Here is a 25,466-nt window from a genome sequence, read left to right as displayed (position 1 = left end):
GGAACTGCTTGCGTGTTACAAGGCTAATCGCGAAAATTTTTTATCGAACATTGTCACAGGTGATGAAACGTGGTCTCATTACTCAGAACCGGAAATGAAACGGCAATTCGTGGAGTGGCGCAGCACACCCTCTCGTCCGAAGAAAAGTTCAAACCCGCACCCTCAGCTAGTGAAGTCACGGCGATGGTCTTATGCGACTCTGAATAGGTTCTACTGTTCGATGTCCTCCCCCAAGGTGCAACGATCAACTCCGAAGTGTACTGTGCTACCATTAGGAAAATCAGGAAAAGACTTCACCGTGTTCGGCACTATAAACACGCAAACTTCTCCTCGCCCATTTTCTCCATGGCAACGCAAGACCTCAAAAAAGTATGCACATCCGAGATGAGCTCAGAAAACTTCATTGGACTGTTCTTTCTCATCCACCCTACAGCCGGAATCTTCTATCGGTTTGGCTCAATCAAGGATGCATTCCGCGGGAAGCAGTACGTGGATGACTGGAAGGTCATCGATGTAGCAAGACGTTGGCTCCGACGTCGACCCGCAGAGTGGTACCACGTGGGCGTGCAGGTCCTCCCAATAAGGTGGCATAAGGCCGTCGCACTGAAAGGGGATTATGCTGAAAAATAGGTTTCTGTAGCGAGAAGAGTGGGGAATAATATTATGTATTGGAATCCTGAATATAACCAACCTGCTTTCAGAAAAAAAAGTGTTGCATTGCTTATTGAACGGTCCCCGTAGTTTGGCACCCAACAGGGGGATGGCACCATGCGAAACCCTTACTACAAAACTCAGTTGCTGTATAGAGATGGCGTACTTGCACAGGGCAGTGTTGGACTCAGACACAATTAATGTTGAAAACACCATGAGAAACGATTAACAATCATTTATTAAAATAATATGTACTATAATAATCATCATCGTCTTTGAGTTCATAACAGGACTGGAGCTGATGTAAACCTTCTGTACATTGGTCTAACATGTCCGCCCCGGTAGCTGAGTGATCAGCGCGACGGAATGCCATGCCAAGAGGCCCGGGTTCGATTCCCGGCAGGGTTGGAGATTTTCTCCACTCAGGGACTGGGTGTTGTGTTGTTCTAATCATCATCTTCATTATCTCATCCTCATCGACATGCAAGTCGAAGTGGCGTCAACTGGTCTACCAGACGGGAGGCCCTAACCATACGACATTTCATTTCATTGGTCTAACATAAATCAGTGAACAATAATTAATCTAATTTTCGTCCAGTGTTGACTGCTGTCGGAGACAGTATCTTAGTCAGCCTCCATTAACAGATAAACATTATAATGGCTTAAATGGCTCTGAGCACTATGAGACTTACCATCTTCGGTAATCAGTCCCCTAGAACGTAGAACTACTTAAACCTAACTAACCTAAGGACATCACACACATCCATGCCCGAGGCAGGATTCGAACCTGCGACCGTAGCAGTCCCACGGTTCCGGACTGAAGCGCCTAGAATCGCACGTCCACCGCGGCCGGCCTAAACATTGTAATATTCGGCGATGATTGCGGCAACGTAACGATGGTTCTTGAAAATTGCTGATGACTCGTTGATGACTGGCCGAGTGAATGTTGCACCCCTTGAGTCTGCAGTCGGTGAAGGATGTTCAACTGGAACTATTTGACAGGCGAAGGAAGCAGTGCATGGTTTCAGCGCTTCCTGGCGCGGAAGACGTAACTAACGTCGGAAAGATCATGAAGTGTCGGCAGACGTGCCAACACTGTTTTGTTGGAGGAGACCGAAATGCACGCTATAAGCTCACGCAGGCTGGCGTGAGGTCTGAAACAGGATACGTAATGAATACTATAAAGAAAAGTACGTAGCTTCTGGAATACTTAACTTTAATCCATATTTGTAGAACATTGCTCTTGATGATACAGAAATATTATAGCAATTGAATACGGCGCCTTGCTAGGTCGTAGCAACTGTAGCTGAAGGCTATGCTAACTATCGTCTCGGCAAATGAGAGCGTAATTCGCAGTGAACCATGGCTAGCAACGTCGGCTGTACAACTGGGGCGAGTGCTAGTACGTCTCTCTAGACCTGCCGTGTGGTGGCGCTCGGTCTGCAATTACTGACAGTGGCGACACGCGGGTCCGTCGTATACTAGCGGACCGCGGCCCATTTAAAAGCTACCACCTAGCAAGTGTGGTGTCTGGCGGTGACACCACAGATCAGACTATATGTAAGCCGTGTGGCGGAATCATAATGTGGTTCTTGTTGCAGGCGCCGTTTGTGTGACGACTGATCATGACTACGTGGCGCCATGCTGGAAACTGCCTGGTTCGTGTCACCCTCTGTGCGTTAACACGTCTACCGCGTCAGACGGCAGAAACAGCATCTAGCGTAGCGCGTAGATGTGTTACAGTGAATACAAAGCTGTTTAATTAAGCGTACGTATGAACTACTAAAAGAAGCTTCAACAGGCAACTTACCGAACACAAGACCAAATGTCGTTTTGGAAACAGGGATAAATCGACAGTAGCAAATCATTCCCTTGCGTATGGGAACGACCAAATTCTTTTCTCCAATATTATAGTTCTATCAAGGTTTAATCATGACAATGATAGCATGTTGAGAGAGGCCTTAGAAATTCAAAAGCACAAAATAAATTTTAAGAAATAGGGAGGATTGGAATCAGACAAGTTGTGAGCTTCAGTGCTATACATTGTGGTTCCGTGATGATGTTCAAAACTTTCAGGGATGATGGAGGAGGGTAAATGTATCACTTTCAGGTAAGGGACACTGGCCAGGTAACGACCGATTGAAAGTTGTAAGCTAAAATCGCTCTGATGCCTCTGACAGTGGGATACATGTACCGGTCCTGTTGTTGCGAACACTCGAATGCAGGCAACTTTTAGAGATGTTAGTATGGACCAAAAGAAAGAAAACAGTTTTGTGACCAAGGGGTCTAATATGCGTACTTAAACAGTTATGAGCACTTGTTCATCTTCATGAAACAAGTCTCTTCTACACCAGCTCGTTGGTTTCCATATTTTTGGAGGATCTAGTATGGACCAAAATAAGGCATCAAAGTCGAGTAAATATGGGCTCTAAGACGTATCTCTTAAGAGCTACTGACAGACACTTTTCCGTAGAAGAGATGTTTTTCACAATATATACCTCTTATGGTACGCATTTTGGACCCCACGTTTACTAGACCTTTCTACTTGTTTTGGTCCATACTACCACCTTTGAAGGTTGACTAATCTACAGTCTTAGCAAAAATAGTACCGGTACATGTCCTGCAGTGTCAGAGGTTTTCTCGCTTATACCTTCCCAGTCTTTCGCTTCCGGACCAGTGTCCCTCAACTCAAATGGATACATCACACGTCGCCGCAACTTCGCGATCTTGGCGGGTTGATTCCGTCAAGACCACATCGTTTCGTGGATATAATCGGTTTAGAGGGTTCAGCTTGTTTTGAGTTTGTAGTCTCTGATGATTTATTTACTTTATTTACACGTCTAGTTCCGTAGGACCAAATTGAGGAGCAAATCTCCAAGGTTATGGAACGCGTCAGTACATGAAATTAAAACATTAAAGTAATAACAGATAGAAATAAAATGTTTATGAACCCGAAAAAAGTCAAGCCGTAAGTTTAAGTAATCGCAGTCAACAATACAACAAGAATCAGCTTGATTTTTCAAGGAACTCCTCGACAGAAAAGTAGGAGCGACCCAGGAGGAAACTCTTCAATTTCGATTTGAAAGCGCGTGGATTACTGCTAAGATTTTTGAATTAGTGTGGTGTCTTACTGAAAATGGACGCAGCAGTATGCTACACACCTTTCTGCACAAGAGTTAAGGAAATGCGATCCAAATGCAGGTTTCATTTCTGCCGCGTATTAACTGAATGAAAGCTGCTTATTCTTGGGAATAATCTAATATTGTTAACAAGAAATGTCAATAAGTAATATATTTATTGAGAGGCCAATGTCAAAATACCCAGACTCGTGAACAGGGGTCGACAAGAGGTTCGTGAACTTACACCATTTATTGCCAACACCGCCCATTTCTGAGCTAAAAATATCATTTTAGAATGGGATGAGTTCCCGCAAAATATAGTGCCATGCGACACAAGCGAATCAAAATAAGCAAATTAGACTAACTTTTGTGTCAAACGATCACCAACTTCAGATACCGTTCGAATAGTAAAACTGGCAGCATTAAGTCTTTGAAAAGGCCCTGAACGTGGGCTGTGCACGACAGTTTACTATCTCTCTGAACACCTAGAAAATTGAGCTGTTCAGTTTCACTAATCATATGCCCATTCTGTGAAATTAAAACTTAAGGTTTTTTTAAATTGTTTGTTGGAAACTGTAAGAACTGAGTCTTATTGTGATTTAGCATTAGTTTATTTGCTACAGGCCATGAACTTATGCCATAAACTGCACTATTGGAAACCGAGCCACACACATTGTCCTTTACTACCAAGCTAGTGTCACCAGTAAACAGAAATATTTTAGAGTTACCTCTAATACTAGAGGGCGTATCATTTATATAAGTAACGAACAAGAGTGGCACCAAAACTGATCCCTGGGGCACCCCCCACTTGACAGTACCTCACTCATACCCCACATCACAGCCATTCTCAACACTGTGAATAATGACCTTTTGCTGTCTGTTGGCAAAGTAAGAGGCGAACCAATTGTGAGCTACTCCCCGTATTCCGTAATGGTCCAACTTCTGGAGCAATATTTTGTGATCAACACAATCAAACGCCTTAGTTAAATCAGAAAAATGCCTCGAAACCTCTCGTTTAACCCATCCAATACCTCACAGAGAAAATAGAATACAGAGTTTTCAATTGTTAAACGACTTCTAAAGCCGAACAGTCGATTTGAGAGCAAATAGTGTGATATAAAATGATCAGTTATCCTTACATCCACAGCCTTTTCAATAACTTTAGCAAACACTGAAGGCATACAAATAGGTCTAAAACTATCTACATTATCCCTTTCTCCCTTTTTATAAAACGGCTTTACTACAGCGTACTGTCACCGTTCAGGAAACTGAACATTCAGGTCTAACATGTGCAGAACAGTAATTTAATGTTCTGCAAGGCATTTCATTATATCCATGAGAGTCCTGAGTCTTCAGTGATTTAATTATTGACTGGATCTGCCTCTTGTCTGTATCACAGAGGAGTATTCCAGACATCAATCTCGGAAAGGCATTTACCAAAAACGTTATATGATTCCCTGTGGAAACAAAATTTTTATTTAATTCACCAGCAATGCTCAGAAAATGATTGTTAAATACTGCACATATATCTGATTTATCGGTAACAGAAATATTTTTACTGCGAACTGACGTTATATCGTCGACCTTGTGCTGCTGCCCAGACACTTCCTTCACAACTGAACATATGGTTTTAACTTTATCCTGTGAATTAGCTATTCTATTTGCATACCACACACTCTCTGCCTTCCTAATAACATTTTAAGCACCTTACAGGACTGTTTGTAATGGGCTACTTTTGCTTGATTGTGACTACCTCTAACATTTTGATATAATTCCCGCTTTGTTCTACATCTCTTATCCCACTAGTCAGCCACCCTGGCTGCCTTTCACTGCTGATGTCTCCAGCTTTAGGGGACGAAACGTTAGCCACAGAAACATGCCTGATGCCAATGTAACAAAAATCAGCAAGAATCAATTGTTTGTTTGTTTGCAGGCACATGTATGCAGTCTTGATACAATTCCAAATGCCCGCGCCGCAGTACCGTTTGACGCCAGTTACTCACTTTCACCAACATGAAGTCGTATACTATATGTCAATGAATTATAGGCCTACATCATGTCGTCATATAGTGGAAAGAGTATGTGACTATCTGAAATGTAATTCATTTATATACTTCCTATTTCATTATGTTCGAAGTTCATAAGTGGAATTTTTATATACACTGGTGTCCAAAATTAAAGCAGCGAACGGAAATTTTTTTCGTTTATTCTGCCACAAAACAGTATAAACGGGTGATAATAAAGTACAAACGATTTAAAGAATACAACTGCAACATTCATAATGGTAGACAAAAATGTTCTCCGTCTTTTTCAACTTAATGGATTTGCACACACACTCCGACAACTGGTTAATGTGCTCAGTATAGGTTGTGACTATCTCGGTCAGCAGTTCAGATCTGACGATGACGTGGCATGCTGTGAATGATTTCATCCATCTCATGTTGATGTAATAGCACCCATTCTTCCTACAAAGCTGCTAGTAAGTCTTGGAGAGTGTTTGGTGGATGCTGTCGTGATGTAACCTGTCTCCCTAGCGCAACCTAGACATGCTATATGGGATTCAAACTGGGAGATGTGGCAGGTCACGCCATGCGTGCAATGTCTTCGTTTTCCAAGAAAACACCAACTATTCGTCCTCTATGAAGTCGAGCATTATCGTTCATCAAAAGGAATTCTGGGTCCACAGCACCTCGCAACAACCGGACTCGAGGCCACAAGGTCTCGTCACGATGACTGACAGCTGTTAAACCTTGCCGATTCACCCGTACAATTTCATAAAGAGGTATTCGAGTGGCCAACTTTATCCCTGATCACACAATTAAGGATCGTCCTCAATATCGTTCTCTTTCCGCTATCTTTGGGTCCCAAAAGTGTGTTCCGCGTTCCCTGCTTCCACGAATCCGTCGAAAATCACTCTCCAGACCAAATCCGTACTTATCTGTGAAAAGAATATTGGCGCTCTGTTCGACCGCCCAGGTGGCGTGTTAACGACGTGCTCTTCTGTGAAGACGCGTCGGAAATACACATGCAGCAGGTCTCCTACAATAAAGGTCACCTTGCCGAAGCCTTCTGCACATCGTTTGCCTCGATAAAACACGTGCGGAGGATGCTGCCAGGTCAGATGGCAGTTGCCGTGCAGTACTAAGGTGGTACCTTCGTGATCTTACAGCCAAATAACGGTCCTCTCTTTTTGATGTCATATTTGGTCAACACTGCCCTGGTCTTCAGAATACAGTTTCGATTTCTGTGAACTGTCGTCACATCCCAAATGCAACAGAATGATTCACATTAAGCCACCGGTCGACATCAGTCCTGCTTCCATTCTTCCTATGGCTCACCACCGCAGAGAGTCTGGTAAGTGCAGAGAGTCTGTGCCATACTGCACCGTCCGTGACTGTGTACACAGCGGTTTTTGATTTCGGACTGTCCGGAAAACATTGCCCCATTTGACAGTTGTCCTGATGTCACTTGATCGGAATGCCATTTTCCGTGCAGAACACGTCCGTACGGTCATCTATTATATGATTATATCGTGAGTTATACACAGAATGTGGAAATAGTGGTTTGTTGTTTTAATTTTGGACATCAGTGTAGTATACAATGACGAAGCTGTTATTGGATTCATCACATCTGAAGCTGGCAATCAGTTGACGAAGACGTTAATGCTAATATTCTGCTAAGGTTTCTTCACGTAACAAATTATTACGTAAAGATTCTATAATTTGAGTTCTTGTAGTAGTGGTTTACGACCTGAAAGAAAAAATATGACTACTGCTGATCGAAGTGCGATCACATTTTGACCATAGGCTGAATGAACAGCAGTTAAATTTCCACGGTTACTTGTTGCTCTGAACCACAGAATGCACTTTGCGGAGTGTACATAAGCCAGAGATATAAAGTTGACGACATGTTGGTGAAACGGCCAGGCTGAGGAAGAAGCATTTTCTGCTATGTGGCGAAGAAGTTGACATTAAAGATATGGTATTGGACTTCGTCTTCATGCGATACGGCGTTGTTATTACACTGAGCGCCGGTAGGTGGTGGTGGTGGTGGTGGTGGTGGTGGTGGTGGTGGTGGTGGTGGTGGTGGTTGGGGGGAGGGGAGATATATACAGGGCTATTACAAATGATTGAAGCGATTTCATAAATTCACTGTAGCTCCATTCATTGACATATGGTCACGACACACTACAGATACGTAGAAAAACTCATGAAGTTTTGTTCGGCTGAAGCCGCAATTCAGGTTTCTGCCGCCAGAGCGCTCGAGAGCGCAGTGAGACAAAATGGCGACAGGACACGTGTATCTGGACATGCTGGAAAATTGGCTCATGCCACAACTGGAGACCGACAGAACCGACTTCATCTTTCAACAGGATGGTGCTCCACCGCACTTCCATCACGATGTTCGGCATTTCTTAAACAGGAGATTGGAAAACCGATGGATCGGTCGTGGTGGAGATCACGATCAGCAATTCATGTCATGGCCTTCACGCGATATCTTTCTGTGGGGTTATGTGAAACATTCAGTGTTTAAACCTCCTCTACCAAGAAACGTGCCAGAACTGCGAGCTCGCATCAACGATGCTTTCGAACTGATTGATGGGGACATGCTGCGCCGAGTGTGGGAGGAACTTGATTATCGGCTTGATGTCTGCCGAATCACTAAAGGGGCACATATCGAACATTTGTGAATGCCTAAAAAAACTTTTTGAGTTTTTGTATGTGTGTGCAAAGCATTGTGAAAATATCTCAAATAATAAAGTTATTGTAGAGGTGTGAAATCGCTTCAATCATTTGTAATAACCCTGTACTTGTAGTCTCACGTAGGTAGTGGTTACAGTTTTTCAATTTTTATAAATCGGGATGGAAGGAATGATAGTGCCTTCCGATGTTCTGTACCAAACATCAGAAGCACAATTCCCAATTATAAATTCAGATGTAAAGTGTGGTTGAAACTAATTTAAGGTCCAAAGTGGTGACACAGTCGTGTCACGTGATGCCTGCAGGCAGCAGCCACAGCACGCAATCTGATAAATAACGTCCGGAAGAAGAGAAAATAGCTAGAAAGTCTGTATGTCTTACAAAATAACGTAAAAAATGGGAATTTCCGCATGATAAGATCTCTATAGCGTCTCTAAACAGGTCAAGAACTCGTTTTGAATTCTATTTATGAATGGAACTACCCTAACCTTTTTAAATTGCTTTCAGTTTACTCTCTCTGGTAAAAGTTTCAATCGTATTACGTGGAAAACTATTGAACTCATAGGTGTACGTGTATTTTTATTCTTTGATTACCATAACATCTCGTTCAGCAAGGGATTTTTGCGAAGTTACCAGTCTGTTGCATTTGCTACGTAAAAACGTCGGGAAACAGTGTTATTTGGATTTTTCTTTTTTCAACAGTTAACGCGTAACATGTATGAAGTTTAAAATCTCTGTCTCCTTCAAATATCACGTAAAAATTATGAAATCCACGTGCGCTAATATCTCTGTAGTTGCTGGAAGTGAAACGTAGAAGATAAATAGTTCTGACAAGAAGAGAATAGAAGCTTTTGGAATATGTCGCTACAGAGCAATGATGAAGATCTGTTGAGTAGATCATAAAACGAGGGAGGAGTAAAGAACAGAACTGGGGCGATAAGAAATTTGTGGCATAACTTGACTAAAAGGAGGGACCGGTTGATGGGACACATTGTTAGACATCTAGTAGTCACCAATTTAGTGTTGGATGGCAGTCTGGAGGGTAAAAATTATAGGGGGAGACCAAGGGATTAATACAGTAGGAAAGTTCAAAAGCACGTACGTAGCAGAAGTTATTCAAAGATGGAGAGGCTTGCACACAATAGAGCAGCGTGGAGAGCTACATAAAAGCTTCAGACTGAAGACAAGAACAATTTCTGTGAGTAGTTAATAAAGGTTTTAATTTTAATTGGCGCCAGAGATACTTTTAAGGAAAAATAGTCGAAATTTTCGTTTCCTGGGAAGTTTTCTACTTGAGAACTGGCAGGCACTACACTTCCCGCAGCAGAAGTGGTAACTGAGTGGGAGCCAATAATGGTAGTACAGCTGTACTGGTGTGTTGGCAGTAGAATCAGACCAGTGCGCTATCTGTCAAATGCCGGCTACTTTAAATCTGTCTATAGCTCGGGACTGATTGTTCACATCGCATCACATCCTGGACAACTATCCTACCAAAAATAAACTTCGCGCTGCAGTCATGGACTGTGCGGCAGGTCCCGGCGGAGGTTCGGGTCCTCCCTCGGGCATGGGTGTGTGTGTTTGTCCTTAGGATAATTTAGGTTAAGTAGTGTGTAAGCGTAGGGACTGATGACCTTAACAGTTAAGTCCCATAAGATTTCACACACATTTGAACATTTGAAATAAACTTCCTTATCCTCACTAGTAGGTTTATCTACGTGATAACTTTTGTCGCAGGAATACAGAAGCGATGCATATCATGTCGTACCTCTCTTAAGTTTGGGAGGGAATGGCAGCAGTGTGTGCACCGACCGTGTGGGGCGACATTCAACAAGTGCGGTGGGGCGGCAAATGTCAGCTCGCCCCCACAACAGGCGACAAGGGCGGCCGGCCCAGGACGTTAAGGGCCCCAGGAGGCGCTCCCTGCGCACTTTTATTCTTCCGGGGCACATTCCGCCGGAAATGTTTTGACACATTTCCCGCCCTAGCACGACGAATCCCCTCATCCAACAGAGCGTGTTTTGAAGACAACAAAGGTGTAACCAGGAGGCCGGCCGGGGTGGCCGAGCGGTTCTAGGCGCTACAGGCTGGAACCGCGCGACCGCTACGGTCGCAGGTTCCAATCCGGCCTCGAGCATGGATGTGTGTGATGTCCTTAGGCTGGTTAGGCTTAAGTAGTTCTGAGTTCTAGGGGACTGATGACCTCAGAAGTTAAGTCCCGTAGTGCTCAGAGCCATTTGAACCATTTTTGTAACCAGGAGCTGATCATGTTCTTTCCTGTGGATTTTCTAGGAGCTCAGTTAGTGACTACATCTCCACAGCCAATAGGGAGATTGATTTTAATTAAACTTACCGGAGTCAGAAGATGAAAACAGCCGCGCTTTAACGCACTGCTGCAAATAAACTGTTTTTTCGAAACCTCGTAAAAATTTCTCTCGTTGCGAGGCAGAAGTTTAACATTAAGCTCAAAGGCGATTACAGCCTCTTTTGTAATTGTGCGGAAGCACTGGACCCTACCACCTCACCCTCAGGCTCAGCGACGCTTGAAACAGTAAGGTGTCGGAAAAAAGAGGCCAGAGCTTAGAATTTCACGTGAGATATTGGCACCAAATGTCACCAAAGTTCCAACGCCACACGATGGTAAGGTCGTCACACCCCTTCTTACACACATTTCACACCTTTCGACGCCTCTGCGTTGAAAGTCAGAACTGCGAATTACGAGGTATTCTTACGGGGGTGGGGGCAAGGAAAACTTTTCGGGCACATCGCAGCTCAGTGTCGACACAAAATGGCCTCAGGGAGTGGCATAAACAGCGCCAGTGAAACTGGCCCTTCCACTGGGACGTTCATTCTCACACATTTCTCTGTTTAAAACAAAGAGTTTGCAATGCGATGGGCTACAGGAACACGTTCTTTATAACCTCTGACAGTGCTGATAACCCCACCCCTCAGATGATTCAGCCTCCTCTTAGGATATCGTGGGTGCAACAATATTGAATATGGTCTCACCCCTTTTAAGTCTAGTGGACGCACAAATTTTGCACCGGTGTGCACGGTGGAACCATTAGAGCACGATCCAAACCAGCAAAGGTTGTTTATGCTTTTCCAACGCTCCTGTTTCGTATCCTCGTCTGGCGCGATTACTTGGTGGCGAAGAGGGGGTGCGACATTGACACACGAGTGAATAAAACAGCGAATGGTTACTATAAGAGCTGCCACCCCCCACCCCAGTTCGGCAACGGCCTTGGCGTGGCTGCGCTCCTTTGTTGAGTACTTTAAAACTGTTTTCGTACAGAGACTGCCAGTCATTGATTCCTAGGCGCCAGGGTGATAGGGTTCTGTTTCGATACCCCTGAAGAGTTAGTGCATAAAGCTAATTAGCAGCCGGCCGGTGTGGCCGTGCGGTTCCAGAAGCTTCAGTCTGGAACCGCGTGACCGCTACGGTCGCAGGTTCGAATCCTGCCTCGGCCATGGATGTGTGTGATGTCCTTAATTAGTTAGGTTCAAGTAGTTCCGAGTTCTAGGGGACTGTTGACCACAGATGTTAAGTCCCATAATTCTCAGAGCCATTTGAACCAAGCGTCATGCTAATTAGAAGGTAAGGCAGACGGAATATTGTGATTCGTTGTACGAATCTTCAGGAAGTACCACATAACCACTAAGGAAGTATCTTACAAACCCTTCGTTCTCTCGATTTTTGATGTTATTCGGCAATATGGGATTTGTACCAGATGGGGTTGATAGAGGGATCAGAGAAGATCCAAAGAAGAGCAGCACGTTTCGTTACGAATACGTGTAGTAAGCGCGAAAACGTGACGAAGATGCTCAGTCAATTGCAGTGTCAGACGCTGCAAGAGGGCCGTCCTGCATTACACTGTACTTCTCTGTTGTTAAGTCCCGAGAGTGTACGTTCCTAGAAGAGTCAACCAATACATTGCATCCTCCCACTCACATCTGGGGAAAAGACCATGAAGGATGATTAGTGAATTCCGGATTTCCTGGAAATCAATCATGACTTGTACAGAAAAGAGGGAAAGTGATAGTGGTGTACCAAGCACCTTCCACCACTCACCATAAGGTGGCTTGCAGAGTGTAGATGTACTTGTGGACGTAGAATGTGATTGTGGATGATATTATTCTCACTGCTCTCTTCAGTACAAGCAATATTTTAGTTCTAAGTCATGCGTTACTCCAGAAACCAGTTCCATAAGACATTACTGAGTGAAAATATAAAAGAAAAATGTTAGGGGGCTGATTCGCTTGTTCAAAAGACTAGCAATTATACGAAAAACGAAAGTACCTGAACTTGACAAGTTGAGTAGTTTGATATTACATTCCCTCCAGTTCAAGTTTTCATCTGTGTGTAGACCCAAAAATTTGGAGCTGTCTTCCTTGTTTACTGCCTCACGTTCACGTGCTGTATCAATTGTTGGCATGACTGTTTGTTGCAAAGAACCAAATCTAATGCATTGTCTCGAAATTAAGGGATTAGAAAATTGTAGAGACATGCAGGAAGATCTGCAGCGGATAGGCACTTGGCGCAGGGAGTGGCAACTGACCTTAACATAGACAAATGTAATGTATTGTGAATACATGGAAAGAAGGATCCATTATTGTATGATTATATGATAGCGGAACAAACAATGGTAGCAGTTACTTCTGTAAAATATCTGGGAGTATGCGCGCGAAACCATTTGAAGCGGAATGATCATATAGAATTAATTGTTGGTAAGGCGTGTACCAGGTTGAGATTCATTGGGAGAGTCCTTAGAAAATGTAGTCCATCAACAAAGGAGGTGGCTTACAAAACACTCGTTCGACTTATACTTGAGTATTGCTCATGAGTGTGGGATCCGTACCAGATCGGGTTGACGGAGGAGATAGAGAAGATCCAAAGAAGAGCGGCGCGTTTCGTCTCAGGGTTATTTGGTAAGCGTGATAGCGTTACGGAGATGTTTAGCAAACTCAAGTGACAGACTCTGCAAGAGAGGCTCTCTGAATCGCGGTGTAGCTTGCTCGCCAGGTTTCGAGAGGGTGCGTTTCTGGATGAGGTATCGAATATATTGCTTCCCCCTACTTATACCTCCCGAGGAGATCACGAATGTAAAATTAGAGAGATTAGAGCGCGCACGGAGGCTTTCCGGCAGTCGTTCTTCCCGCGAACCATACGCGACTGGAACAGAAACGGGAGGTAATAACAGTGGCACGTAAAGTGCCCTCCGCCACACATCGTTGGGTGGCTTGCGGAGTATAAATGTAGATGTAGATGTAGAGAATCCATTGTTAGAGGACTGCTTAGTAATTCTTTGAAAAACATCATGAATAACTTTCTCTGTCGCTTTCTCTCCAATGGGTTTTATCACAATACTTCCATCGTCGGCAAAAATTAGCAATTCTGCTTAATGAATGGTTATGTCAGGTCTTTGGCATAGCGTAAGAAATAGGAGTGGACCCAAAATTGAACCCTGTGGTACTCCCTTCGTGATATCTTCCCACTGACTAAAATTTTCTCTCCTTCCATCACTGAATTATTCACCATATCTTTTTTACTTTCTGCCTCGGGCATGGATGTGTGTATCGTCCTTAGTTTACGTTACTTTAAGTTAGGTTAAGTAGCGTTAAGCCTAGGGACTGATGACCTCAGCAGTTTGGTCCCTTAGGAACTTATCACCAAAACTTTTTTCACACTCCGTTTTTTAAGAACGATACAAATCAGTCATCTACGAAGCCATCAGTTCCTTCTGGAGAGTCGTATGATCAATGCGTTCTAAAGTCGTAGAAAGACCATTAAAAAATACCAACCGACAGGGGGAACAAGATACAATCCAGCTACCGTCTGCGGCGTTCAGACACCGGGCAACTGTCTGGCAACGACCGAGTGCCGCTATGGAGATGTCAGGAAGACTATAAGAGAGGGAACACTGGATGGCAAGCCGCTGTCAGGGCGCGCCCAGCACACGACCGCGCCATAGCTTCTGCAGTTTACGGTCGGCGCTCTGCGGTTGCAAACCGCTGGCGACGCAGCAGACGGGAAGCGGACCTGCATTCCTCCTCCTTGTTACAGCGACCACCTGATGGCGCGTCTCGAGATACAAATTCACTACACTCAAACTGTTTCAAAGCAAGAAGCTTTTCCTCCTGAGGGTATGGAGAAGCTATCGGAGTAGTTAAAACATCCACTTGCATTGGAGAGGACGGCAGTTCAAAATACACCTCATGCCACCCACATTTAAGTTTTCTGGCGTGTTGCTTAATTGCTTAAGGAAAATGCCATATACACTACATTGTCGAACATTTACTGGAAGCAATAACATCCATTAAGCAGCCTACAACAAAGCCTATGTAGTAAACATTTCAGAATGCATTGTGCATTTATGGGCGCTCTTTGCCAGTAATTGAACCCTAACTACATTCAGATGTTCCATGGGATTCTATCGTCCTCCACGCTCCAAACGACACAATCAATATCTTAAATGCACGACAGCAATGGTAATGTTACCGATGACAGCGCCACTGAATCGTAGGTACTAAACACGAGCTGCGCGGGTCAGCCGCGCTGTCTCGGGCGTCTTGTCACGGTCCGGGCGGCTCCCCCGGGCGGAGGTTCGAGTGCTACCTCGGGCATGGGTTTGTGTGTGTGTGTGTGTGTGTGTGTGTGTGTGTGTGTGTGTGTGAAATAATAACTACTTTACTGACATTTGTTCCATTTGCCTCGTTTTTATTTGACTGCTCCTTATACTTCAAGGACGCACGTTCCTAGAAGAAATCAACCAATATGCGAAGGGCGTTCAGTAAGTAATGCAGCAATTTTTTTTTTCGGCCAGTTGAAAAATTCGGAATTTATTGTAGGACATCGTCGAATATTCCCGCTTCAGTCCATACAGTTTCATGAATTTCCGATAGTTGGGGGCGCTATAAGTGGCCTTCAAAATGGGAGTGTTTTGTTGACATACAGGATGCATCAAAAAGAATCATCCGATTTTGCACGTCTATATTTCTGAAACTAATAAATATAGACAATGAAATCTGTTTTTTGATGAACGGGAAACTGAAAAAGGTTTTTTTTTTCAGACCTTTTCATACATGTTCAGTATGCCCCCTGAGATGCAGGGCATATGCCAATGCGGTATTTAAATTGTTCCCTCACTGCGGCGAGCATGAAGTGAGTTACAGCTTCCACAGCTGTTGTTTTGCGATGTCTCCGTTCATTCATTGTTGTTGGTAACGGAGGCACATAAACAGAATCTTTTGAAATCCCCTCAGATCCGGTGACGTTGGAGGCCAGTAACGCAAGGCTGGATTATTTGGTCCAGCGCTACCGATCCATCGTTCAGCAATTCTTTGACTTAAAAACTCCCGCACTTCCACATGCCAGTGTTGTGGTGCCACATTCCGTGGGTGAATGAATGTCGCACGCCAGACGGACATCGGGGGGCATGTTGAGCTGTCGAGTTGCACGGCGAACGGATTTCTGCGGGCTCCTTGTGAAACTGTGACGGAGGGTTCGACGTCTGTGTCAGACAGTCGGGGACGGTCCAGCGATTTGCCTTTACACAAACAACCTGTTTCTCGGAACTGTTCATGCCTTCGTCTAATGCTCTGTGCTGTAGGACGATTCACACTATACCTAGTACGAAACTGACGCTGATCCGTTGTTATTGACCCGCACTGCGCAAAACGTAGAACACAAAACACTTTCTGTTGTTCCCACACTGCTACAAGCTAGCGGGAACCATGTAAAACTCGAGAGTTTCCTTTTTCCAGCAGTACGTTGTTCACGCACGTATCACAAATAACATAATAGTTATGATTTCATTAAATCGGATGATTCTTTTTGATACACCCTGTACGGCAGCAGCGACTAGCACTGGGTGACGCAGTTGCGTTCCAAGCAAAGAACTCTCACTGATTTGCTGTAGGCGGAAAACCAGAGCATCACAAATAACCATAGGCGCCTGGAGAAAGTCTACAGAGACCTGGCAATGAACAATAGCACGGCGAGTCGATGGGCGAGGCGTTTTCATCGCAGCAAGGTCTCGCAAACCTGTCTGATCTCCGACGAGCCGGCCCACCGCACGCAGTTGTGACTCCTGCAGTGTTGGAACGTTCGTATACTCTCACTCGAAATGGTACACGGATCACACACACTACGCTGCCCAACTCGACGTCTCTGTTGGTGGTGCAAACACACTCATCCACCAGTTGGGGTACTCAAAGATGTGTACATGCTGGGTTCCTCGCCGCCTATAGGTAACCATCAAAATTTAACTGAGATCGAGAGGCGTACTCAGATAATAGTAGTAGTAGTAGTTGTTGTTGTTGAGTAGTAGTAGTAGTAGTAGTAGTAGTAGTAGTAGTTGTTGTTGTTGTTGTTGTGGTCTTCACTCCGAAAACTGACTCTCCACACTCCTCTATCGTGCACAAGATTCATCATCTCCGAAGAACTACTTCAACTTACATACTTTTGAACTTGCTTGGTGTATTCATCCTTTTGTCTCCCTCTACAATTTTTACCTGCCACCCACTTCCCTCAATTACTACACTGGCGATCCCTTATTACTTCATGATACATGCTATCGAGCAGTCCCTTCTTTTAACCAAATTGTGTCATCCAATTCTTTTTTCCTCAGAGCGATTCAGTAGCTCCTCATTTGTTGTTCGATGTATACTTAATATTCAGCATTATCCAGTGACACCTCATTCCAGAAGCTTCTACTCTCTTCTTGTCTCAACTGCATATTGTTCACGTATCACTTTCGTACATAATTGCACTCCTGACAAATACATTCCATTCGGAAATAACTTCTAGAAATGATTTCTTGCTATAGCCAGTCTTCATTTTGTATCCTCCCTAGCTTGGCCATTGACAATTATTTTGTTGCCCAAATAGTAAATATCATCTACATCTTTGAGTGTCTCATTTCTTAATCTAATTCCTTCAGCATCGTCTGATTTAATTCGACTATATTCCATTAGCGTTGTTTCAACTTTCTTGATATCCATGTTATAATCTCTTTTCAAGACGCTGTCCGTTCCATTCAGCTGATCGTCAAAGTCCACAGCAGTCTGTGTCAGAATTATATTGTCATTGCTAAACCACAAAGTTTTTATTTCTTCTCCCTGAACTTTAATTTTCTTTCCCAATCTCTCACTGGTTTTCTTGATTGCTTGCTCAAGATACAGAGTCAATAACATTGGGCATAGGCTACAACACTCTCATTTCTTTCTCAATAACTTTCTTTCATGTCCTTCGACTCTTTTTTTTCATGTCCTTCGACTCTTTTCTTTCATGTCCTTCGACTCTTTTCTTTCATGTCCTTCGACTCTCTATAACTTTTAGCCTAGTCGCTCCTCCCTCTCGTATTTTTAAGTGAATTTATCTTGTTACCTTTTTCGTCTACACCAAATTAAAACATATCGGTATATGACGCGAGGAAATAACGACCGTACAAACTCTTTAGGGCTTTGTGAATCATATCCTTAGCAGACCTAGCTTTGTGTTTCTGCAAGTTTATAGTCTAAACGCACCATCTACATATGTCAAACGTACCTCACTTGTCCACAGGACAATTGCCTGCACGTAACACACCAGCCTGTAAATTATGAGTACGAACGTACCACGAAAATAATACTTTGGGAAGAGGACACCCTCGTAAATAAAGCACAGAGTAATGTAGTAAAATCTAGATACAGTTTCGTGACCCAATGCCCTCCAGTTTCGTATATGCACATTCGTTACAGCAGTGCCACAAAATTCCAGCTGCTTCGACCAGAATTCACGGTGGACTCGTGAACGTAACTTTTACCTCTAAGCCCGAAACTACCGATATGCAAAACAAGTTACTTGCACCAGAAGGCACAGTAATAATCTATCACCATTTTACTCCTTTGAAACTGTACCTGCCATATGGGTTTTAATGCCACACACAGCCAAAATGGTTTTGGAAATATTGGTACTTTCGCTTTCAACGCAAAATGACTAATTTTTACCTGTCGCAACTAAATGGTCAGCAGCGACGACAAATCCGTTATACAGGGCGTTTCAAAAAGAAAGAGCAGATTTCAAACATTTATTTCTCAAAAACTACAAATGATAGAAACACAATTCCAACGGTCCTTCACTCAATATGAGTACCAAATGTTACACAACAAATATCAAAACTGTACCTCAATATGAGCACCATTTGTTACACGACAAATATCAAACCGGTATCTCATTTCTTGCCACACACGACGCAACTGGTCTTTAGTTACCGAATTCACGGCCGCAACAATTCGATGTCGTACCTCTTGAAGAGTAGCGGGCATAGGTGGGACATAAACACAGTCCTTTATGTACCCCCACAAATAAAAATCGCAGGGAGTAAGGTCTGGTGACCTGGGAGGCCACAGACGATGACATTGATCTTGTGCTCCTGCTCTTCCAATCCACCGTCCTGGAATGGTGTTATTTAGGTACCGTCGTACAGGTTCAGAGAAGTGTGGTGGGGCGCCATCTTGCATGAAGATGAAGTGATTTGAATCTTCCTGAAGTTGAGGAAATAGCCAGTTTTCTAACATGTCCAGGTAAATGGTTCCTGTGATAGTTTTCTCCATGAAAAAGAAAGGTCCATAAACTTTGTTTACCGAAATTGCACAAAAGACGTTAACCTTTGGTGAGTCTCTTTCATGTTGAATAACGTCCCTCGGAGTTTCACTCGCCCAAATTCGTACGTTATGCCGATTAACTTTACCAGAAATGTGAAACGTTGATTCATCTGAAAAAATTAATCGTTCGGCAAAATTGTCCTCTTCCATGTCCTGTAGAATTGCAGTTGAAAATTCGAACCTTTTGTTGTGGTCGTCAGGACGCAATGCTTGCAATAACTGCAGTTTGTACGGCTTCATGTGCAGACGGTTACTCAGAACGCGCCATACCGTTGTTTTAGACATGTTTAGTTCGTGACTTGCCCGTGTCGTGGATTTTCTAGGGCTCCTTTCGTAAGCTGCACGGACACGCTCGACATTTTCATCCGATGTGCGTGGACGACCCGTGCTTTTTCGCTTGCAGATGCAACCATCTTCTACGAATCTGTGATGCCACTCATAAATTTGCTTATGACGAGGCGGCTGTTTGTTGAATTGACGGCGGAATGCACGTTGCACACCAACAATGGACTCTAACTTTGCAAATTGCAGCACACAAAATGATCGTTCCTGTGGTGTCGTCGCCATTTTCCTACAAACAAACGCCAGCGCCACTGCGGATTTGCATGGAACTTCTGCGCGGACCATTGAAAAACTTTGAACCTTTCTCTGACAAGAAACGTTTGAATTGTGTTTCTATCATTTGTAGTTTTTGAGAAATAAATGTTTGAAATCTGCTCTTTCTTTTTGAAACGCCCTGTACTAAGACAGCACACAGTGGAGCAGTAATGACGCCAACTTAACTGCAGTGTAGCAATGGCGTCGCAACTGGCAAAGCCTTTGCGCACTGTCTAACATCGTCTGAGTATTTTTTTTAAACAATGACTTAGAATCAGGAAACAAATGCATTTCCTACACGGCTTGACTACTGACAAAATTATTTGTCCAATATGCTCAAAGAGAAAGCTTATTTAGCCATAACTGAGGAGCCGCCTCTCGATCCGTCTGCTGGGTTCAGACCCCCTGCCTCTTTGTCCTCGAACAACGGTGTCGTCCTGTCTGCTGCCCTACCAGGGCGAAAATTACGTCACACTACTACCTTTAAAAACTTTGCATGTCTTTTTTATATTAGAATACCTTGCGACGATATCTCCCAATGAGACCCTTGCAGAATGATATATGCCAGAATTTTACCTGTTCTCTTAACTATTACAGTCCCTAATGTAATCAGGGTCTCCTATGTCTCTCCCTTTCCATGTTACTGTGGACTCATCCAACCGTTCGGAAAGAAGGGGTTTCCGCTGCTGCGAACTACGTAGTATTTGTGGTTGAGGACACATTTCGTACCCATCCGCCAGCCTTAGAATCTTCAAGAAGAGGTGGCTGCGCCCGCGCGCCGCTGACTTGCGTTTCTCAGTGAACACCGCCTCACTCCCTGGCACTGGCGGGACCCGCTTCCGTGGGTCACACCTGAATTGAGATCGACCAGCTAAATTAAAACGTAAATATCTCGCCATCCGCTTATCGGATAGGGTTGCGGTTTTCACCTACATTATTCTAATAAAATTAAAACTCTCTATATGTCTGGACATACTTCCACTTCCCCAGTTCTCCTATAATTATTTCAATTCACACAATAATGGACGAGGAGTACAATGAGAGTGGACTGTGAGCAGCCGTACCATTGCCACATCTCAAACTGCAGTCTGGTTTCTGTGCAAGTTGTAACATTTCGCTCCCTTTATTCTATCCCTATCATTTTCAGACTTCCGAAATCGGCATTCGAATGTCTGCCTGGCACAAATTTCCGTTCTTACTCCGTACATTGGAAGTTCAACATTCGTGTCCTCTTTGCATTGGTATATTTTATTATGTCTTCCTTGGTATGCTATATGCTGATGTAACCTACACAATGAATGAGAACTGTCTAATCTGTGAAGTCCACTATACTGCAGTGCCCATATTTTTTCGATGTACATACACTCATGTCTGAGCAACAGGTACTGCTGTGAACGATAGGTGAAAGTAATACACGAAATGTATTGGCAGTTCTGCGTATGATTATACTCCAGCCGCAGACTGCATTGGTGACACTTAAAATTTGTTTCAGACCAGGGCTTGAACCTAGATTTCCCACTTTATGTGAGTGGCTGCTTTAACCGATTCGGGCATCGAAGCACCCCTCCAGGAGTGGCCCAAACGTCCGAATGTGACTGCGTATCCACGTCCTGTACTCGCACAATTGTAGTTCACGCACAGGGAGAGACCTATGATTATTGTCGCGACCTTGTCATCACACACTACATTGCAGTGCCTGTGTTTTTACTATGTACTCTGCAATGTCCTTCATACATGCATGCATGCAGTGACAATAAAGACCACCTATGCGGGAATCACAGCAGTTGAGCGAGTGCAGGTCATAGACACGCAGTGACATACGGAAGTCTATATGAATGCATGGTTTCTGTTCTTTTGGTCATGTCCGAAAGGACAGACATCACGGATTCATGTAATTTGATTGGCCTAGCTGAGGAATGGATCCACCTTCTTCAGAGCGAATGCACAAATACGTCCGATGTCCTGTTGGAATCTCAGAGAGCGTATATGGAGGAAATGGACAGGAACCGTGGACAGGTTGTGCTCGGTTGGAATGTGAGGCATATCGGGACAGTCCGCGCAGTTTCGATAGCGTCGTGTTCCGGATAGCGCAGTGATTAACGCACCTGCCTAGTAAGTAGGAGATCCCGGGTTCGAATCCCTGTCCGGTCTACATTTTCATTCGTCGCCGTTGATTCCATGTAATGCCCCGATGCAGCTGACAGCAGTGATCCACTCCCTTTCCTTTCCTTTCTTCCCCTCTCCACCTTCAATTTACATATAGTATGAAAGTTTGGATCAGTCCTGGAGGCGTGCTCAGATGGCCGAGGCGCTTAAGGTAACCACTCACGTAAAGAGGGAAATCCGAGTTCAACTCCCGGTCCGGCACAAATTTACATTGTCACCAATATATTGTGCATTTGGACTCAACATTCGCAATTGTAAACGCATCTCTTGGTCTTCTATAAAGTTCAGTTTGGACTGCTGTATCTAGTAGCTTTGAGTTTCGTTTCTGAGAATTGAATATCACCTACACATTCAGCGGCTACTGTCCGACGATCACTCGTTTACGGCGGCTCACTGCAACGACGGCAGCTGATGACAGGCATCGCTTGGCGCTAACTGTACACCAACTGTTGGCGGCGCAAAGTGGGCGAAATGGAAGTGGTAAACCACAACTGACTAACTGGACCAGTGTAGCTGGGCATCTGCATTTGTCCACAAGCGGCGGAATAACCTTGCATCTGCGATCTCCTTGGCGAAAGCAGAGAGTGGTTGAAGGTATCAACGCCCTCTGCGGAGGCCGACGTAAGTAGCGGTGGATGGAGGGACCATTTGAATGTCTCGTGGCGGAAGTACACTACTGGCCATTAAAATTGCTACACCAAGAAGAAATGTAGATGATAAACTGGTATTCATTCGACAAATATATTATACTAGAACTGACATGTGATTACATTTTGACGCAGTTCGGGTGCATAAATGCTGAGAAATCAGTACCCAGAACAACCACCTCTGGCCGTAATAACGGCCTTGTTACGCCTGGGCATTGAGTCAAACAGAGCTTGGATGGCGTGTACAGGTACAGCTGCCCATGCAGATTCAATACGTTACCACAGTTCATTAAGAGTAGTGACTGACGTATTGTGACAAGCCAGTTGCTCGGCCACCATTGACCAGACGTTTTCAATTCGTGAGAGATCTGAAGAATGTGCTGGCCAGGGCAGCACTCGAACATTTTCTGTTTTCAGAAAGGCCCGTACAGGACCTGCAACGTGCGGTCGTGCATTATCCTGCTGAAATGTAGGGTTTCGCAGGGATCGAATGAAGGGTAGAGCCACTGGTCGTAACACATCTGAAATGTAACGTCCACTGTTCAGCGTGCCGTCAATGTGAACAAGAGGTGACCGAGACGTGTAACCAATGGCACCCCATACCATCACGCTGGGTGATACGCCACTATGGCGATGACGAAAACACGCTTCCAATGTGCGTTCACCGCGATGTCGCCAAACACGGATGCGAGCATCATGATGCTGTAAACAGAACCTGGATTCATCCGAAAAAATGACGTTTTGCCATTCGTGTACCCAGGTTCGTCGTTGAGTACACCATCGCAGGCGCTCCTGCTTGTGATGCAGCGTCAAGGGTAACCGCAGCCATGGTCTCCGACCTGATAGTCCATACTGCTGCAAACGTCGTCGAACTGTTCGTGGAGATGGTTGTTGTCTTGCAAACGTCGCCATCTGTTGACTCAGGGATCGAGACGTGGCTGCACGATCCGTTACAGCCATGCGGATAAGATGCCTGTCATCTCGACTCCTAGTGATACGAGGCCGTTGGGATCCAACACGGCGTTCCGTATTACCTTCCTGAACCCACGAATTCCGTATTCTGCTAACAGGCATTGGATCTCGACCAACGCGAGCAGCGTGGTCGAGATGGTACGCATTTCTCCTCCTTACACGAGGCATCACAACAACGTGTCAGCAGGCAACGCCGGTCAACTGCTGTTTCTGTATGAGAAATCGGTTGGAAACTTTCCTCATGTCAGCACGTTGTAGGTGTCGCCACCGGCGCCAACCTTGTGTGAATGCTCTGAAAAACTAGTGATTTGCATATCACAGCATCTTCTTCCTGTCGGTTTAATTTGACGTCTGCAGCACGTCATCTTCGTGGTGTAGCAATTTTATTGGCCAGTAGTGTGTTAATAGGCTTTAGTTTACGAACGCCATCTGTGTGGCGGCAGATCGGAAGTGAGTGGCGCCTGGTGTGTAGAGCGCCTGATGTTGGCACCCTATGTAGTAACTGCTGCTTGCTACTGAACAGAACGCGCTCTTGTGAGAGATCAAATGAAATTAACGTCATATTCATAACGTTTACTCGACCATCGGACGCCGGCTTTGGACGGAGGACCTACCGAGTGAAGTGGCGCAATGGTTAGCACACTGGACTCGCGTTGTGGGGGATGGCGATTCAAACCCGCGGGCGGCCATCCTGATTTAGGTTTTCCCTGAATCCCTTAAGTCATTCTAGGCAAATGGCAGGATGGTTCCTTTGAAGGGACACGGTCGACTTGCTTCCCCAATCCCGACTCCCTTCCCTAATCCGACGGGACCGATGACCTCGCTGTCTAGTCCCCTCCCTCAAATCAACCAACCGACCAACGGAGAACCTGTAGGACGGTAACGCCGCACAGTAGCGTTTAGGTTGGTTTAGAATGTAGTGGCTGGTGTGCGGACATTTGCCACGCCGGACATTTGCCACGATTTTACCTGCTCCGAAGGGTTGGGTCCCTTGTCTACCCCTCCCCGTCCTCCTCCTCCTTATCGCTGTCGCGCAGTGAATGTACTTACTGAGCCTTTCCGCTGGTTTTCTTAACATAGGACCAGAATCTCTATGGATTTTTTGCCACATTTCTAGAGAGAGTTTCGTTGTGGAAACTATTAAATGCATCTCGCATAAAAATCCGCACCAAATTTCGAGCCACAGTAAAACTCCGCCAAGCTTGGAGATTTTACGGTCGTCTAAATTATACGTGCCTTTTCCGGTGCACCTGCAGCAGCTTTCTGTCGTGTTTTGTGTACCATGGGGGATCAGTTATGTCTGATATTAATTTATTTGGTATGAATCTCTCGAGTGCTGTTGATACCATTTCTTTGAACTTAAGCCACATATGGTCTTCACTTACATAGTTTGGAAGGACTGGACACTGTCTCTTAGAAAGACGTCAACCGAATTTTTAGTCGGTTTTATAAATATATACATATATTTTGCGTTTAGTTTTGGTGAATTTCTTTGTCACGGAATTGAGCCTCGCTACAACTGTGTGTTCACTAATTCCCGTACCCGTCATGATATTCAGGATTATTTGTGGCTAAGAGGTCAAGTGTGTTTTCGTAACCGTTTACAATGTGAGTGGCCTCGTGAACTAATTGTTCAAAATAATTTTATAAAAAGCATTTACAACAATTATGGAAGTTTTTTCTAACTACAGTATGATCTGAAAATGTATTTTTGTTAACATGCGGAAGGTAGATTGAAGTCACTGCCAACTATAATTGTATGAGTAGCGTACCTATTTGCGATGTGACTCGAGTTTTCTTTGAAATGTTCAGCAACTGTTTCATCTGAGACCGGGTGACGGTAAAAAGTGCCAGTTATTAGTTTATTCCGGTTGTCGAGTATAACCTCTGTCCATACTAAGTCACAGGAACTATCTGCTTCAATGTCGCTTGTGAGCAGGAACACACATTACATTATTTTTCGTTAAGTT

The 25,466-nt window shown here is 44.4% G+C and overlaps 1 protein-coding gene across 1 annotated transcript in view; it reads left to right on the top strand.

Annotated features, from left to right (window-relative positions):
- LOC126095660 (uncharacterized) overlaps positions 1 to 25,466 on the top strand; it is a 755,174-nt gene that overhangs the window by 501,213 nt on the left and 228,495 nt on the right. The gene's annotated exons all lie outside the window — the stretch shown is intronic.

Source organism: Schistocerca cancellata, chromosome 8 (assembly GCF_023864275.1).
Source record: "Schistocerca cancellata isolate TAMUIC-IGC-003103 chromosome 8, iqSchCanc2.1, whole genome shotgun sequence".
NCBI lineage: Eukaryota > Metazoa > Arthropoda > Insecta > Orthoptera > Acrididae > Schistocerca > Schistocerca cancellata.
The sequence above is the reverse complement of the archived record's forward strand: the minus strand, read 5'-3'. Positions and strand labels throughout refer to the sequence as shown.